This window comes from Trachypithecus francoisi, unplaced genomic scaffold, assembly GCF_009764315.1.
Source record: "Trachypithecus francoisi isolate TF-2019V2 unplaced genomic scaffold, Tfra_2.0 Contig00073, whole genome shotgun sequence".
NCBI lineage: Eukaryota > Metazoa > Chordata > Mammalia > Primates > Cercopithecidae > Trachypithecus > Trachypithecus francoisi.
This window is the reverse complement of record NW_022680468.1, coordinates 110,725-126,967: the sequence shown is the minus strand read 5'-3', so window position 1 is coordinate 126,967 and position 16,243 is coordinate 110,725.

Genomic DNA, 16,243 nt, shown 5'->3' with positions numbered 1-16,243 from the left:
GCAGATGGCACATAGCCATCTGTTTCTGGGGCCTGCAGGCTTCTCAAAGCGGGGTTTCTCTGGCTCCCGGGGTGACCGAGCACCCACCACGCTCCAAACTCTGGGGCTTTCCAGCAAGCCGTTCCTGACATCAGACTCCAGCCCCGAGTCTCCCCACTGTGAGAGGATCACGTCCTAGAGCTGGTGTGGGAAGAGCATGCCCGGCCTGGGTGGTCACCCCAACCCTGCATCCAATTTGATTTCCCTCCATCCCATTTTCCACGGACACGCTGGCACATTTGTGTCACCACGTGGCCCAGTGATCGCATTCTCAGGTGTGTACATCCAAGAGAAACGAAGACGGGCGTCTAAACAAACAACACCACCGCCATGTTTACACAGTGCTGCACACTGTCACCAAAGGTGGAGACATCCTAACGTCCATCACCTGATGGACGCAAAGCAAAACACGGTCTGTCCACACAGCAGAGCATCATGCAATCACAAGGAAGGACATGCTGGTCTATGCTATAACACGGATGAGCCTCATGTTGAGTGAAAGCAGCCAGGCACAAGAGCACACATGCAGGATTTCATTCACAGGAAATGTCAGCGGACAACTATTCTCAAATTTATTCGTTCCACCAGGTCACTGAGTGCCTACCATGTGCCAGGCACTGTGCTGAACACTGGGGGTGAACAGATCCCAGAACATCCCTGTCCGGGGGGAGCAACATTCTAGTGGAGAAGACAAAGGGCAAAAGTGCCAGTGTGTTTGTAGAGAAATCCACAGAGACAGAGAGCAGATGGGTGGTTGCCAGGGGCTGAAGGGAGGGGAAATGGGGACGGGGTTTTCTCTTGGGATGATGAAAATGTGTTGGAACTAGACAGAGGTGGTGGCTGCACAACATTCTGAGTATAACAAATTCCACTAAATGATTCATTTTTTAAAAATACATTTAAAAAATAGAGACAGAATACTGTTATGTTGCTTAGGCTGATCTCAAACTCATGATTTCAAGCAATCCTCCTGCTTCGGCCTCCTAAAGTACTGAGGTTATAGGCATGAGCCACTGAACCTGGCCTGTTCACTTTGAAATGGTTAATTTTCCATTGTATAAATAGTATCTTAATTAAAAATTTTTTTTAATTAAAAAAATAATAAACCTACCCGGCGCGGTGGCTCATGCCTGTAATCTCAGCACTTTGGGAGTCTGAGGTGGGTGGATCACAAAGTCAGGAGTTCGAGATCAGCCTAGCCAATATGGTGAAACCCTGTCTCTACTAAAAATACAAAAATTAGCTGGGTGCGATGGCATGTGCCTGTAATCCCAGCTACTTGGGAGGCTGAGGCAGAAGAATTGCTTGAACCTGGGAGGCGGAGGCTGCAGTGTGCCAAGATTGCGCCACTGCATTCCAACCTGGCAACAGTCTCCATCTCAAAAACAAACAAACAAACAAAACAACAACAAAAACCCACCAGAGAGACCATCTTGCTCCTGCTTAAAAACCTTCCAGCTGCTCCCCATAGAACAAAAAAATAAAGTTGAAGGCTTGCATTGTGGCCCTCAGGGCCCCATGATCCGGCTTAGCCTCTCCCCAACTCCGGGCCAGCTCTCTGTTTCTCTGCTCTCTGTGTGAGCGGCCATGCTCTGTCCTGCCTCCAAGCCTTGTGCCTGCTGACCTCTCTCCCACTCAGAATGGAACACTCTTTTTCCATCTCTGCACCAGTTTTCATGTCTCCTGTCAAACATCCCTCTTTGGAGAGGTCCTCACTGACCTCCCCGACTAGGTAGCACTCACGCCTGCCTCCTCTCAAGTTTACGCATCTCCATTTTTGTTGTCTGTCTCCTGCACAAGAAGATCAGCTGCACAAGAACAGGGGCTTTTGTCTCTTTTGTCCCCTGTTATGTCTCCAATGCCCAGATCAGGGACTGGCCCAGAGCAGGTGTTCAGCAAAGGAATGAATGAATGAATGGAAGTTGGCTCCCATCTTTCCTGCCCCACCTCCAACACCTCCAGCGAGCCTGTGGTTCCTCTTCTCACAGTGGATCCCCACCCGCAAGCCGAGCCCAGGGCCCCTCGCGGCATTTGGTGAAGTTATGGCTGTGTCCTGTTGCCCGTGGGTTAATGCCGCCACGTCTGGCCCGCTTTCCCAGTTCTCTCCCTGCCTGAGCTGGCCCAGCTGTCAATTCCCACCACCCTCAACCCCCACCACCAACGCCAGTGCTCTGCTCGTGCCCACCACAGACAGGTCCCACCTCCAGGCCCTGTGCCTACCTGAGGCCACTGTAAGGCGGGTAGCGAGACTGACCTCACTGGGAGGATTTGAGGGGAGCCAAGAAGCCAGCTTGGGAGGCATGACAACCACAGTCATGGATGTTCCCATGAGTACCTGCATGTCCTTCACTATTATCCCTCTTCACTCCTGGTTGGGTGATAACTGACCTTAGTTTTCAGATGAAAAAATTGAGGCTCTGAAAAGTTAAGGATGTGCCCCAAAGTCCCAGAGCAGGGAAGGGGCAAGCTGCAGTGGCTACTGCACTCCCCTTATGGTAACAGCCTTTTTATTCCTGTTGCAGCTGCTGGGTCCTGGGCTCCGTCTCTAGGAGCCTTTCCCCTGGGCCCCTCCTACCCCTCCAGAGCCTCAGGCCGCTCTTGCTGAATAAGGGCCTAGCCATTTACTGACCTGTGGCTGGCTGGTCCTCATCTGGAAAGTGGGATGGTGAGAGGCGATAATGAGGGACCTCACACATGGACGGGATCTGGGAAACGGCGGTAACTGAGGCCATCCTTTCCTTTTCCCAGGGCTCCTGCCTGTGTGGAGAGATGATGGCTCCCCACCACCACTCCCTCCCCGTTCATCCCTGCCCCGCCCTGTCTCCCACCCCCGGGGCTCACAGTCTGGGTAGAGGCTGTTTCAAACAGAAGACCAAGCATCTGCGGGAGTCCAGACCAGACTCTAAGCCAGCTCCAGAGGGCTTCCTGGGGCAGAAGAGTTTTGGCAAGAGTATCCAAGGCAGAAGAAACAGCCTGGGCAAAAGCCTGGAGGTGGGGAAATTGAGACCTCCTGGAGGCCGAGGAAGGCTGGAGGAAGGGAAGAGAACAAGGGCATTAGCTGGCCATCAGATGAGGGTGGCTAGGACTTCCCCAGGGCCACATTATGACTTTCAAGTATGCAAGGCACTTTGGCCTAAATGAGTCCATTTCTCCATTTAAAAAAAACAAAAAAACAAAAACTAAATACAAAAAATTAGCCTGGCGTGGTGGCAGGCGCCTGTAGTCCCATCTACTCAGGAGGCTGAGGTAGGAGAATGACGTGAACCCAGGAGGCGGAGCTTGCAGTGAGCCAAGATCGCACCACTGCACTCCAGCCTAGGCGACACAGCGAGACTCCATCTCAAAACAAACAAACAAACAAACAAAAACACTAAAAAATATATTCTATGACTTCACTGGAATAGAGAAAAATATAATTTGTTAGTCATCCACTCACCCATTCATCCCCTGTCCATCTGTCTATCCGTATGACTCCATTCACTCACCTAGCCAACCACCCATCCATCCATTCATCTATCCATCCATCCATCTATTCAGCCACCTTCCATTTATTCACTTACCCAACCACCCACTTATCCATCCATCCATCCATCCATCCATCCATCCATCCATCTATCCATCCATACATTCATCCATCTGTCCATTCATTCATCCATTTACCCACCCATGCATCCACCCATTCATTCATCCACTTGGCAGGCTCCTTTTCACCACCCAGGTTCAGCTCAAAGGTCTCCTGTAACAGGCTTCCCCAAACCCTCAGACTACAGCAGCCACCCCATGCCAGTCTTGTGACGCCTGCTTCGTCTCCTGCACAGCCCTTTCCTTCCAGAAATCGTCCCACTGATTGCTTTCTGTGTTCACTGTCGCCTCCTCTACTGGAGTGTCTCTCGCTGCTGTGTAACCCTTTCATCAATTCACCCACCCATCCATTCGCCCACTCATTTATTCATCCATCAATTTATCCATCTACCCACCCACCCATCCATTCACCCATTCATCTATCTGTCCACTTACTCATACATCCATCCATCTTACCCACCCACCCATCCACTTATCCATTCATCTGTCTATCTATTCATTCATCCACCCACCATTCATCTACCCATCCACTCATCCATGCACTTTCTCACCAATCCCCCACCCATCCTTTCATCCATCAATTCATCTATCTGTCTATAAACCCACCATCCGCTCATCCATCCATCCAGCTGTATATCCCTCTTAGCACTCCTGCTAACCCCATTCAGTTGTCTGTTTCCGTGTACATATACTCACCCATCTGCCCACTCATCCATCTACTCATATTCCCTCTGTTTCCATTCTCCATTATTTACTACATCAGCCTCTGCAGTCATCTCTTTTCTCTGGAGATTTTTCTAGCATCTGATCCCAACCATTCCATCATAAACCCTCTCTTCACTTCCCATTGCTCACAGATGCAAACCCAAACTTCAGACTTAGCTGGCTTTCAGGGCTCTGAAACTGTCTTGTCTCTGCTCTCACTGCTCCCACCATGGATCCTGGAAGTTGTGTGGGCCCTGGGCACTGTGCCTACTGTGCCCTTCCTGGCCTTCCCCGCCAGCTGGGGCCTGTGCCTAGGGGCTTGAGTCCAGAGAGGAGAAGTAAACCATGAACATGGGAACAAGAGGGGAAAAGGTGAATGGGACCACATTAATGCACTAGCCTCAGCTCCCCGCCTGTAATGAGAGAATGAAGTGCCGATGTCCCCCCCCACATTCTAGGCTGGTTTCTGGGCTCCCTGGGCTGCCTGGAGGGCCAAGGTGGTGGGGATAATGGAGGGGGCTGATCACTCTTCCCTCTCTCCTGCCACTTACTCCTTAACAGCCTAGCCAACCTGGAACAGAAGGGAAGGGCCTGTTGTGGGAGGGGCAGCCCCATTAGCACTGTTCCTGGCCCCTAGGGAGCCAGGGGTCACCAGAGCCCAGCTGCAGGGCCATTAGCAACCCATTAGCCCTGCCCCTCCCTCCCAGCCCCGACTCTGGCTCCATTCAGGACCTGCCCTTCGTGGCAGAGCTTCTGCCTCTTTACCTACCCCTGCAGGCCTCAGAGACCCCCTCCAAGGTCAACGTGTCAAGTTCCAGTCAGCCTGGGCAGGGCTACAGCTGACCCTTGCAGAGTTGCGGAGGACAAAGGAAAGGGAGCCCCTGCGGGTGTAAGTGGCTGGACCCACTGAAAGGGTTTCACCCATATCCGAGGGAGGTGGTGATGGCTAGTGGAGAGGTGTGTGAGCCTCGGGGCCAGCGAGTCAGGTGCCTCTGTCGTCTTTGCCGAGAAGGGGTTGCACTGCTGATTTCTGACTCCCTTGGTGTATGTGAATTGCTTTTTACAGAGGAGCTGTGCCCCGTCAGTCAGTCAATCAACAAACTTTTGTTTGCAGAGCTAACGAAGTATCTGACCTTGAGTGAGAGAGCCAAGACCTTAGGCTCTCCTGGTTGCAGAATTCATTCATTCACTAACAGATATTTAGTGATATTTAGTGAGTGCTCACTGTATGCCAGACCCTGGAACACAGCAGCGAGAGACACTCCAGTAGAGGAGGCGACAGTGAACACAGAAAGCAATCAGTGGGACGATTTCTGGAAGGAAAGGGCTGTGCAGGAGACGAAGCAGGCGTCACAAGACTGGCATGGGGTGGCTGCTGTAGTCTGAGGGTTTGGGGAAGCCTGTTACAGGAGACCTTTGAGCTGAACCTGGGTGGTGAAAAGGAGCCTGCCAAGTGGAGGGCAAGGACTGAAGCACAGGCAGTGGGACAGCAAGTGCAAGGGTCCCGAGGTGGGGACGGAAGCTAGCAAGCCCTGGAGGCTGGCGGGGAGGGAGTGAAGTGGGAGGTGGCAGAGGGAGGTCATAGATTCTCACTGCTATACCAAGCCTTGAGGGCTCAGGTCTGACTGGTCTCCCAGAACTTCCTTGGCTGTGCATGCGGCTCACATGGGCAGCAGGGAGGCCTGCAGGGGGCGGCCACTCCCTGAGTCCTGGTGAGCAACTATGGGGGCTCTGACCAGGTGGAGGCAGCAAAGGAGGGACTTGCATCTGTTGAGATCTGAGCAGCCAGGAGTCAGAATCTCGTCCACCTCAGAATCAGACTCTCCGCAATAGAATTAGAATTAGAATTAGAATTAGAAGCTCTTAGCCCTGGCATTCGAGACTGGCGGGAAGCTCAGCGGGGAACGCACAATCTGGGCTGAGCCACACCCTAACGCGAGCTCTCTTACCCGGTGAAGGGCCGGACCCAGCCTGACCCGCACTAAGTGCTTCACACGTATATATGTTCCTTCCTGAGGACCTGATGGGACAGATGCCATTCTTCTCCCCACTTCCTAGATGAAGTCACTTGTTCCAGGTCACTAAAGGAGGGATAAGGCCCTCCTCCCCTAGGGGCGCCTGGCCTCTGGGTGGGGTCAGTGTGGGGAGGGGGAAGGCATGGCAGAAAGCGAGTGTGCCTGGCACAGTATTTTTAGCGCTGCCTGCCCTGCGAGCGAGGGGAGGGGAATTAGAGACCGCCTTCAGGGGAGGAAGAACATGAAATGATGTCTTCATTGGGATCCTCAAGGAGAACCAGTGTTACAAGCGCTCAATTATTTTATAATGAGCCTGCAGCGTGCAGGGAGAGCCACAGACATTTTCGAAGCTGAAGTGTGCGCCTGCATGTGTGTGTGTCTGTGTGCATATGTGTGTGTGTGCATGTGTGTGTGCGCGTGTGTGTGCATGTGCCCACAGGTGTGTGGTGCTGACGCAGGACTGTGGCAGGGTGGGACGGGCTCTTTCTTCTGGTTTTGAGGAGTGGGTCCCTCGCTTGTGCTGTCTTCCGCCCCCCAAGCCTCTTGTGGTGCTCCCACCCACCAAGTCGCTCCCACAGTGAGCCACCAGTGCGAGAATTTCAGGCTTTGCTGGGCAGGAGGATGCTGGAGCCTCAACAGGCCCTCAAGGAAGGGGACCTTGGGAAATTTCCCCTCAGCTTCAAGACCCTTTCTCCTTGCTGGGTAGAAAGGGGACTGGTTGTGAGCATCATGCTGAGCACAGGGAGAGGGCTGCGCCGGAAAGGAAGGGCCCACACTCAGCTCCATCGGGGTCAGGACCCAGCGACCCCCCTGCCACAGTTCCCCACAGCCCTCCTGATGAGGTCCCAGCTCACCTGGGGAACTTCTGTGACCTGCCTGCTGCCCCAGGACCCTGCCCCATGCTCATTCAGCCAGGTTCCTGCCTTCAGGCCTTTGCCTTTGCTTTGCCACCACCTTGTCTCTGTTCAGAGCTGAAAAGCCTTCTGTCTCCTCCTTCGTGGCCTGGTTCAACTGCTTCCTCTTCAGCAAAGCCCTTGTGTTTACCTCACCCCAGCAGGGAGTCCCCAGCACGTCCCTGTCCCTGTGTAAATCAGCCCCTGCCAGGCCACTCTGTCAGCGCATCTCCTTAATGGAGGCTGGGCTTAACTTGAGGAATTCTGAAATGAAGTTTTCCACAGCAGTGGGATAGAGATTGGGTCCTTTCCCCTAGGTGCTCTGGGGAGAGCTCAGCCCCCCAACATGGTGACCCTGGGCTGAGGCAAAGCAGAACAGGACATTGGTGTTTCTATTTTACTTTGAAAATGTTAAATTTCAAACTAACTTTTGAAAACATGATTTTTGTCTTCCCAGGTACAGATGGGAATGAAACAGTGCCTGGGAAATGGGAAGTGGACAGAGAAGCATTGCTGAAAGGGGCTTGGGAGCTGGCCCCAGGGTCCTCCCCTTCTCCATCTGTGAAATGGAGACTCTAATGATCATTGTCCTCCTTGTCCCCAGGCCAAGATGAGGCCTCCAGGGAGGGAGAAGCTCTCATTACTGAGGTTTAGCAGTTCCTGAGAGTGGCTGTAATGGCATTGCGGGGGTGGCGGGGGGAGCAGCCCAGCGTCTCTAGACAGTGGTAGGGGCCCCTCGGAGTCCTTCCCATTGCCCTCTCCAGCCTCAGGGACCAGGTATCTAGATGCAGCTGCTGGAGTGGGTGGAAGGACTTCCTGACCCTCAGCAGGAGCGGAGGTCTCCGGCGCTGCCACCTGAGGCCTGTAGAGGCTGGGGGCTGCAGCTTGAGACTGTCAGGGCCTCAGAGCTCTGGGTGGGGGGCATTATACAATTTAACAGGTGGAGAGTGGGGCTCCCAGAGGCCTGGAAAGAGGATAAGGAGGGAGCCCCTGGCCTGTGGCCTCAGTCACGCACTAGCTCATTCATTCCTTTACTCACAGATTCTCTTGTTCTTATCATCTGTTCCTCCCCCACCTTCATCTCAGCAAATGTTTCCTGTTGCCTTCCATAGCCAGGCCCCTGCAGACACTGTCTCTGCCCTTAGGCACCTCCAGTTGGTGGGAGAGGCAGACACGTTCCAGGAACCATCCAAGAGGCAAGTGCAGCACCAGCCACCCTGAGGGCCTGCAGTGGAGCCAGGGGGGCTCCAGAGGCCTCTCCTCTGCCTTTTGACACCCACATTGGCTCAGGTCACTCTTGCGTCAAACTTTCCCATGGATCCACTCTCTCCAGAACAAAAGCAATGGCTCCCCAAGGCCTCGAGGCCCCCCGAACCCCACCCTAGCTCCCACCCCTCTGACCCCTGCTCCCTCTGCTCAGCCACATAGGCTTTCCCTGGAGCTCCCCACACCAGTCCCATCTCAGGGCCTTTGCACATGCTGTTCTCTCTACCTGGTGCTGTCCCCCCATGCTCCTCCCTACCTCCTTCAGGTCTTGCTCAGTGAAACTACTGGTTCAACCTAACAGTGTAACCCCTCCCCCTGTTTTTCTCCATAATACCTTATACTCCAATTCCTCACTCAGCTTGTTTGTTCTCTCCCTCCTGAGCTAGAACTCCACCTGCACGAGGGTGGGGATTCTGTTTTGTTTACTGTCTTGTCTCCAGTAGTGGACACAGTGCCTGGCATCCAGTGAGTGCCTAACAAATATCACTTCAATGATTGATTTATTAATTAATTACCTGCAGGGCAGGCTGCCTGCTCCAAGGTTGCTAGCCTGGAGTGGAGAGTAAGGGCTGAGGGGTGGGTGGCTGCCCTACTCCCTCCTCTTTCCTCTTCTACTACAGGAGCCTTGAGGCCTCTTCTGGGTCCAGTGTAGAAGGTGAATACCCAGCTAGTTTGAAGTTTGGGCCTGACTGTGTCCACAATGGGGGGAAGAGAAGGGAGCCGTACTAAGAAGGTTGGGATCAGATGCTAGAAAAGTCTCTGGAAGTGAGAGATGAGTGAGAAAGCCCAGGCTGTAAATAACAAAGAAAGGAAGCTTATAGGCAGATGGATGAGCAGACAGGTGGATGAGTGGAGAGGTACATGAGTAGATAGATGAATAAAGCGATGGATGGATGCATGAGTGGATAAATGGATAAGTGGGTGATGGAAAGATGGGTGGATGGATCAATAGGTGAATGAATGGATGGATGGATGATGGATGAATGGATAGATGGGTGGATGGATGAATGGGTGAACAGATGAATGAGTGGATGGATAGATTAGTGGACAGATAAATAAGATGGATGGATGAGTGGACAAATGCATGAGAAGTTGCATGGATGAGTGGATGGATGGATGGATGATGGATGGATGGATGGAAGAATGGATGGATGTATGAGTGAATGGATGGATGAAAGGTGAGAGGACAGATGAATCAGTGGATGGATGAATGGATGGATAGATTGATGAGTGAACAGATGGTTAGATTAATAGATGAATAGATAGATGGGTAGATGAATGAGTGGATGAGTGGATGGATGGATTGATGAATGAATGGATAGATGAGTGGATGGATGAATAGATGAATGGATAGATGGATGAATTGTTAGATGGCTGGATGAATGAATGGATGAGTGAATGGATGGATGAGTGAATGGATGGATGAAGGTGAGAGGACAGATGAATCAGTGGATGGATGAATGGATGGATGGGTGAATGGATGGATGAGTGGATGAATGGATAGATGGGTGGATGGATGGATGGATGAGTGGATGGATGTATGAGTGAATGGATGGATGAAAGGTGAGAGGACAGATGAATCAGTGGATGGATAAATGGATGGATAGATTGATGAGTGAACAGATGGTTAGATTAATGGATGAATAGATAGATGGGTAAATGAACGAGTGGATGAGTGGATGGATGGCTTGATGGATGAATGGATAGATGAGTGGATGGATGAATAGATGAATGGATAGATGGATGAATTATTAGATGGCTGGATGAATGAATGAATGAGTGGATGGATGTGCAGATGGATGGATGAGTGGATGAACAGTGGATGAATGGATGGATGGGTGAATGGATGGATGAGTGGATGAATGGATAGGTAGGTGGATGGATGAATAGATCAGTGGGTGGATGGATGAGTGTGAATGAACAGTTACTTAGATGAATGAATGGGTGATAGATGAATGGCTAAAAGAGTGGATGGATAAGTGGGTGAACAGATGAATGAGTGGATGGATAGATAGATAAATGGATGTGTGAGTGGATGGATGAGCGAATGAATGGATGAGTGGACAGGTGGATATATAAATGGATGAATGGATAAAGGTGGATGGATGAATGGACGAGTGGATGGATGGATGAGTGGACAGATGGATGGATGAGTGAATGGGTGGATAGATGAGTGAACAGATGGATGGATGAGTGGATGAATGGATAGATGAGTGAACAGATGGTTAGATTAATAGATGAATAGATAGATGGACAGATGAATGAGTGGATGGATAGATGGATGGGTGGACAGATGGTGGGATGAATGGATGAATAAATAGATGGGTGGATGGATGGATGATTGGATGAATGAATGGATAAGTAGATAGACGGATGTGCAGATGGATGAATGAATGGATGAGTGAATGGATGGATGAGTGGATGGATGGACAGATGTGTTGCTAGATGAGTGGATGTGTGTATGGGTGAAAGAATGGATGGTAGGATCAATCGATGATTGAATGGGTATACAGATGGCTAGGATTATTATGATAATAATACTAAGAAATCATTTATTGAGTACTTTCTGTAGTCCTTGTCTGGCTTTATGTAATCAATCTCATTTAAAATTCTCATTACAACATTTTGAGGGAGACATTTCTTTTCTCATTTTACAGATGGAAAAACTGAGTCTTGTGATGAAATGGCTTAATAAGACTTCATAGCTTAGGAGAGGTTGAGGCCGGATTTGTACTCAGGTGAGCTTAGCCCTTAGCTGTCTTGCTGTTCAGTATAGGGTCTCCCCCAAATATATAGGCATATCCTGAGGACAGGCACACTGTATGGGCATCTCTAAAGCACCCACTGGCTTTCCTCTTGGGGAGGAGACCTCTGGGAAGATCTCTTGGCTTCAATATAATGTTTACAGCTACATTTGGCCCCAGAGGAAATGAGATGGGGAACTACGCACCCACAATCCTTCATACTACACTGGCAGCTGGTAGCACCATCCACAGGGAAGACAGTGTGGGCAGGAGGGCAGCTGGTGTGATTCACCAGAGACGAGGGGAGACCTTTCCATCTGGCCCCCTGGTTCCCAGGGCCTGTGTTCCAGACAAGGGCAGTGGTGCAGAGGCCAGCCCTACAGATGCAGGCCTTGCTGCCTCAGCCTGGGGCCTGCAGGTAAAACTGGTGACCTAATCAGAACTGGCTCACAGGAAGCTGGGGCCGTATGGTGAGATGGTGGATGGAAAGTGCTAGCCACAGGGGAGGTGCTGGGGAAGGGATGAGATGGTGGAGAAGGCAAGTTTTAAATAAGATTTCCAGAAAAGTCATCTCCCTGAGAAGAGACATTTGAACAGAGACCTGAGGGTGGTGGAAGAGTGAGCCATGCTGAGATCTGGGAGCAGAGTATTCGGCAGAGGGAGCAGCAAGTGCAAAGGCCCTGGGGTAGTCAGGACTTGGTGTGTTCAGGAATAACAAGGAGGTATGAGAGGAAGAAGGATAGGAGATAAGATCTTAAGGTAATGGGGGACCTGGAGACTGCGGCTGAGTTAGGGTCACGGGAGGGTTCGCGTGGAGGGTGTTAACTGGCTCCCCAAGGGTGTCACGTGCAAGGAAGCAACAGCCCTTCTCCTGGGTGCTTTGATTACTCAACCCTGCCTCCCACTTCCATCCACCCCTGGTTCCCCCCTGTGCAGTCTGCAGGGAGCTCGTGGCTGCCTCAGTCAGATCTAGACAAAGGCTGGCATTAGGTGCTTAGGAGCACACATGGCCCAGGCAGGCAGATAGCTCCTCCCTCAGCCTCTGTCTGGGCCCTGAGTCCCCAGACTTGAGCTTCAGACTCCAAAATGCAAGGAGATTAGGATGGACACAGAGGCATGAGCCAGGAAGGAGCTGCACTCAGCGGCTCCGCGCAGCTTGTGCCACTGTCCAGGCTGACATTTGAAACTTTGTCTTTCCATTTGGAAACAGTTTGTTGATCCAAGTTTTTCTCTAGGCAGGAACCCCTAGGGTGTGCATGGCACAGCCAGGTGGAAACTGAAACTGTTTCAAAAGCAAAACAATAAAAATCCTTTCTCAAGCTCCCAATGCCCTCCCCAGACAACGCTGGGAGCGGACTGGGGAGGCTGCAAGGGCCCTGCCTAGGAATGGGGGCCTGAGGGAGGGGGAGCCTGCCTCTCCCAGTGGGAGTTATGTGCTGACACAAAGCCCCAAATTCCCCATCTTGCTTCCCTCACTGCACCCATTTTCTGTCTAAGCCCTGGCTCGGCTGAAGGCCCAGGAGAGATCCCGGGACAATGGTGCCCAACTCTGGGACTGACCTCGTGGCCGTGCCTAGACGAGCCTGATCTCTGCTGTCCAACCCCCGACTCCAGCCCACTCAGGGCAAGCTGACCAGAGCACCCCACCCAGACACCCAAGGCTGCTGCTCAGGGACACAGGGCCTGGCTACTTGTACACCTCCTGTGATGGAGTGCTCACTACCTTCCTCGTTTCGTGGGAGCCAGTTTTAACTGGCTCCCCAAGACTGTCACATGCAAGGAAATAACAGCCCTCTCCTAGGTGCTTTGGGGACTCAGCCCTGCCTCCCCACTTCCAGCCACCCCTGGTTTCCCCCTGTGGAGGCTTCAGGGAGCTGGTGGCTGCCTCGACCAGACCTAGACAAGGGTTGGCATTAGAAGCCCAGGAGCACATGTGGGCCAGGCCTCTTCTGCAGTGCGTCTCACTCTGACCTGCTAGGATTGTAAGACGGTTGTGCTTTCTTTTGCACCAGGGCTGAAAAGAGGCTGAGCTTTGGCCTCCAAGAGGCCTTGGTTCCACTGAGCACACCTCCCTGGCTCCCACCACTATCTCTCTGTTCTCGCTGTTCTGTTCTCCCCAGGACTCCATGCTCCCATTCTGGCTGTGCTGCCGGGCCCTTTAGACACAGAGAGCCGGGGAACTTGGGCCCTGAACGTGCTTTCCTCCAGCAGGGAATGCAGTGAGGCACTCCGGGCATCTTCTTTGTAGCTGGCCACTTCACAGTTACGTGACCTTGGACTTAATGGCTCCGTGCCTCGGTTTCCCTCATTTGTAAATTGACAAAAAGTGCTGTAATTGGGGGAATGGAGATCTGGGTGGAAAGGCTGCCTGGAGAATGGAGTGTGCTGGTCCCAGGGATGAGTTGAAACACCTAAGATTTGGGGGTCTCCCTAAGAGGCAGGGGACGTTGGAACCTGCATTCAGCTGTGCTGCCAGATTTGGGGATGTGAGGAGGGGCTGCCTTCTCCATGCCCCCTACCTCCGGCATTCAAGAGCCTCTTGCCGGTGGACAACCCCTACCCTCTTTACCATCTTGCCTCCCGCTACTCAGGCTGGGGGAGCCTGGCTGGGAGGAGCTGGCCCCACTCCAGTTCTTGTTTCCACTTCTTGCCTTCCTCAGCTTCTGAACGCCAGCATCAGGGGGCCGGAGATGGTGGGTTTGGAGGAGATTTTGGGGTGGCCAAGGGCTTCCAAGACCCGGCCAGGAGGCTAGGCAGGGAGTGACCCCTGCAGCCAAGGGTGGGAGGGCTCTCAAGGCAGACTTGGAAATCGAGGTTCTGGGGGTGAATGCATGAGGCCTCCACAGGACATGAGGTGGACAGAGGTACCCCCAACCATGACACGACTCCCGGCCCAGGGCTCAGACATCCTCTTCTCGGTCTGACCTCCTAGAAGGGTGGTAGAGATGCTGGAGTTTGTGCAGATGGATGTGCAAGGCCATGAGAAAGGAAGCCCCACAGCCCATGGTGACAGGGCCAGGACTGGCTGGAGCGAGCAGAGGGTCAGTGGCCAGCGCCGCCTGCTGCCATCCTCCTGAGGGGTCCAGCCCTTTCCTGACCCCTCTGCAGAATCCGAGTCTTTTTTTTTTTTTTTTTTAAGACGGAGTCTCGCTCTGTCGCCCGGGCTGGAGTGCAGTGGCGCAATCTCGGCTCACTGCAAGCTCCGCCTCCCGGGTTCCCGCCATTCTCCCGCCTCAGCCTCCGAGTAGCTGGGACTACAGGCGCCCGCCACCGCGCCCGGCTAGTTTTTTGTATTTTTAGTAGAGACGGGGTTTCACCATGTTAGCCAGGAGGGTCTCGATCTCCTGACCTCGTGATCCACCCGCCTCGGCCTCCCAAAGTGCTGGGATTACAGGCTTCAGAATCCGAGTCTTAATGCATCCAACAACACACAGGATTCCAAAGGAAGCCAGTTATTAAAATTGTTAAACAGCATGATTGCGATAGGGTGAACTGTGTGCTCCCTTCCTTTATGGCTGCGCTGATGATATGATTGCAAGGCAGGTTTAAGCCCACCTGTAACTTTGACCCAGAGACAAATGTGAAAGACCTTTGGAGGCATCTGCCAGTCCAGAGTGGGATGTGGACATATCTGTGGCCTCTGCTGGTGACAGCCTCAGGTGCGCTAATGCTGCTGGGGTTTGCCGTCCCAGTCCACAGGGGAAGAAAAGGCCACATTTCAGCTGGAGGCTGACCCACACTTCTTCCCCATTCCCACGCACGGACCCGATTCCGTCCTGTCATTTCCCAGCTCTAGAGTTTTCTGCCGGGAACAGTGGCAGCAGCAGCCTCAGCAGCGCCACACACAGTAAATGACAGCTATGAGCAACAGCCACCGGACACTGGGCTAGGGCATCCCTCATGCAACCTTCACCCAGCCCTGCAAGGCAACCACCATTGTGGTCCTCATTTTGCAGAGGAAGAAGCTGAGGCACAGAGAGACTAAGTGACTTGCCCAGAGTGACACAGCTTGTGAGCGATGGTGTCAGGGTTTGAACCCAAGCGGGTCCGACCCCAGAGGCTGTACTGTTCCCCCTTAGAATGCCTGGTACACAGGTGGGGCTTAATGGATGTTTGACCCATCGAAAGGGTCATTGCTCAATTTCTGTATTCACAGAGGGACATTCCCTGGGGCTGAGCTGGGCTCTGCAGATTTACAATGGGTTCTATATTTATCATCCCCATTTCTAGGTAGGTTAATGGATTTTAAATGGAGTAGACACTAATTGCCCCCGTACTGTGGATGGGCCAGCCTGGGAGAGGGCTTCCTCCAGCCCTGGGACCAAATTCCTTAGCATGGACCTGCACCAAACCTAGGGTGAGGATTTAAATGGGCCAAGACAGGAGTAGCGTGGGCACTCGGGACCCAGGGGATAGCATGGGCAAGAGTGTGGAGGTGGGTCCTAGGGACCTGCTGAGAAGCCTTGCACGTGTCCCTCATACCAGCAAGTCCTCCTGGTCTAGGGACATGGGGCTAGGCTGTCCCAGGAGAGGCACCCGGCTCCGTGAAGCTTCTGCAAGATTCAGGCCATCATGGCATGTTTATTAATCACCACAGACAGGATGGGGTTGGGCCTGCTCAGCAGCTCTACCGGGAGTTGGGAGTGGGAGAGAGCCCTGCGAGAAAGGAGTTCAGGATGGGTGTGAAGGGTGGGATGTCTGGTCCAGCCTCCCACAGGAGGGGAAGCCTCCCCCTTCTCTCAGCTTTTTAATTAATTTGAGGAGACATGAAATCCTTGAACATGGTCTAAAGATACAATGGCCCTACAGAGAACAGCTAGGCCCCCTCCTCCTCCCTCTAACCTCCCAGTTGCCCTCCTGGTGGCCAGTTTCTGGCATCTTTCCAGAATATTCTACCAACGCACGTGTGTGTGTGTGTGTGTGTGCGTGCGCGTGTGCATGTGTGTGTGTATACATATGCCACCTTTTAAACATTCAGTGAACTATACTTTCTCTTCTG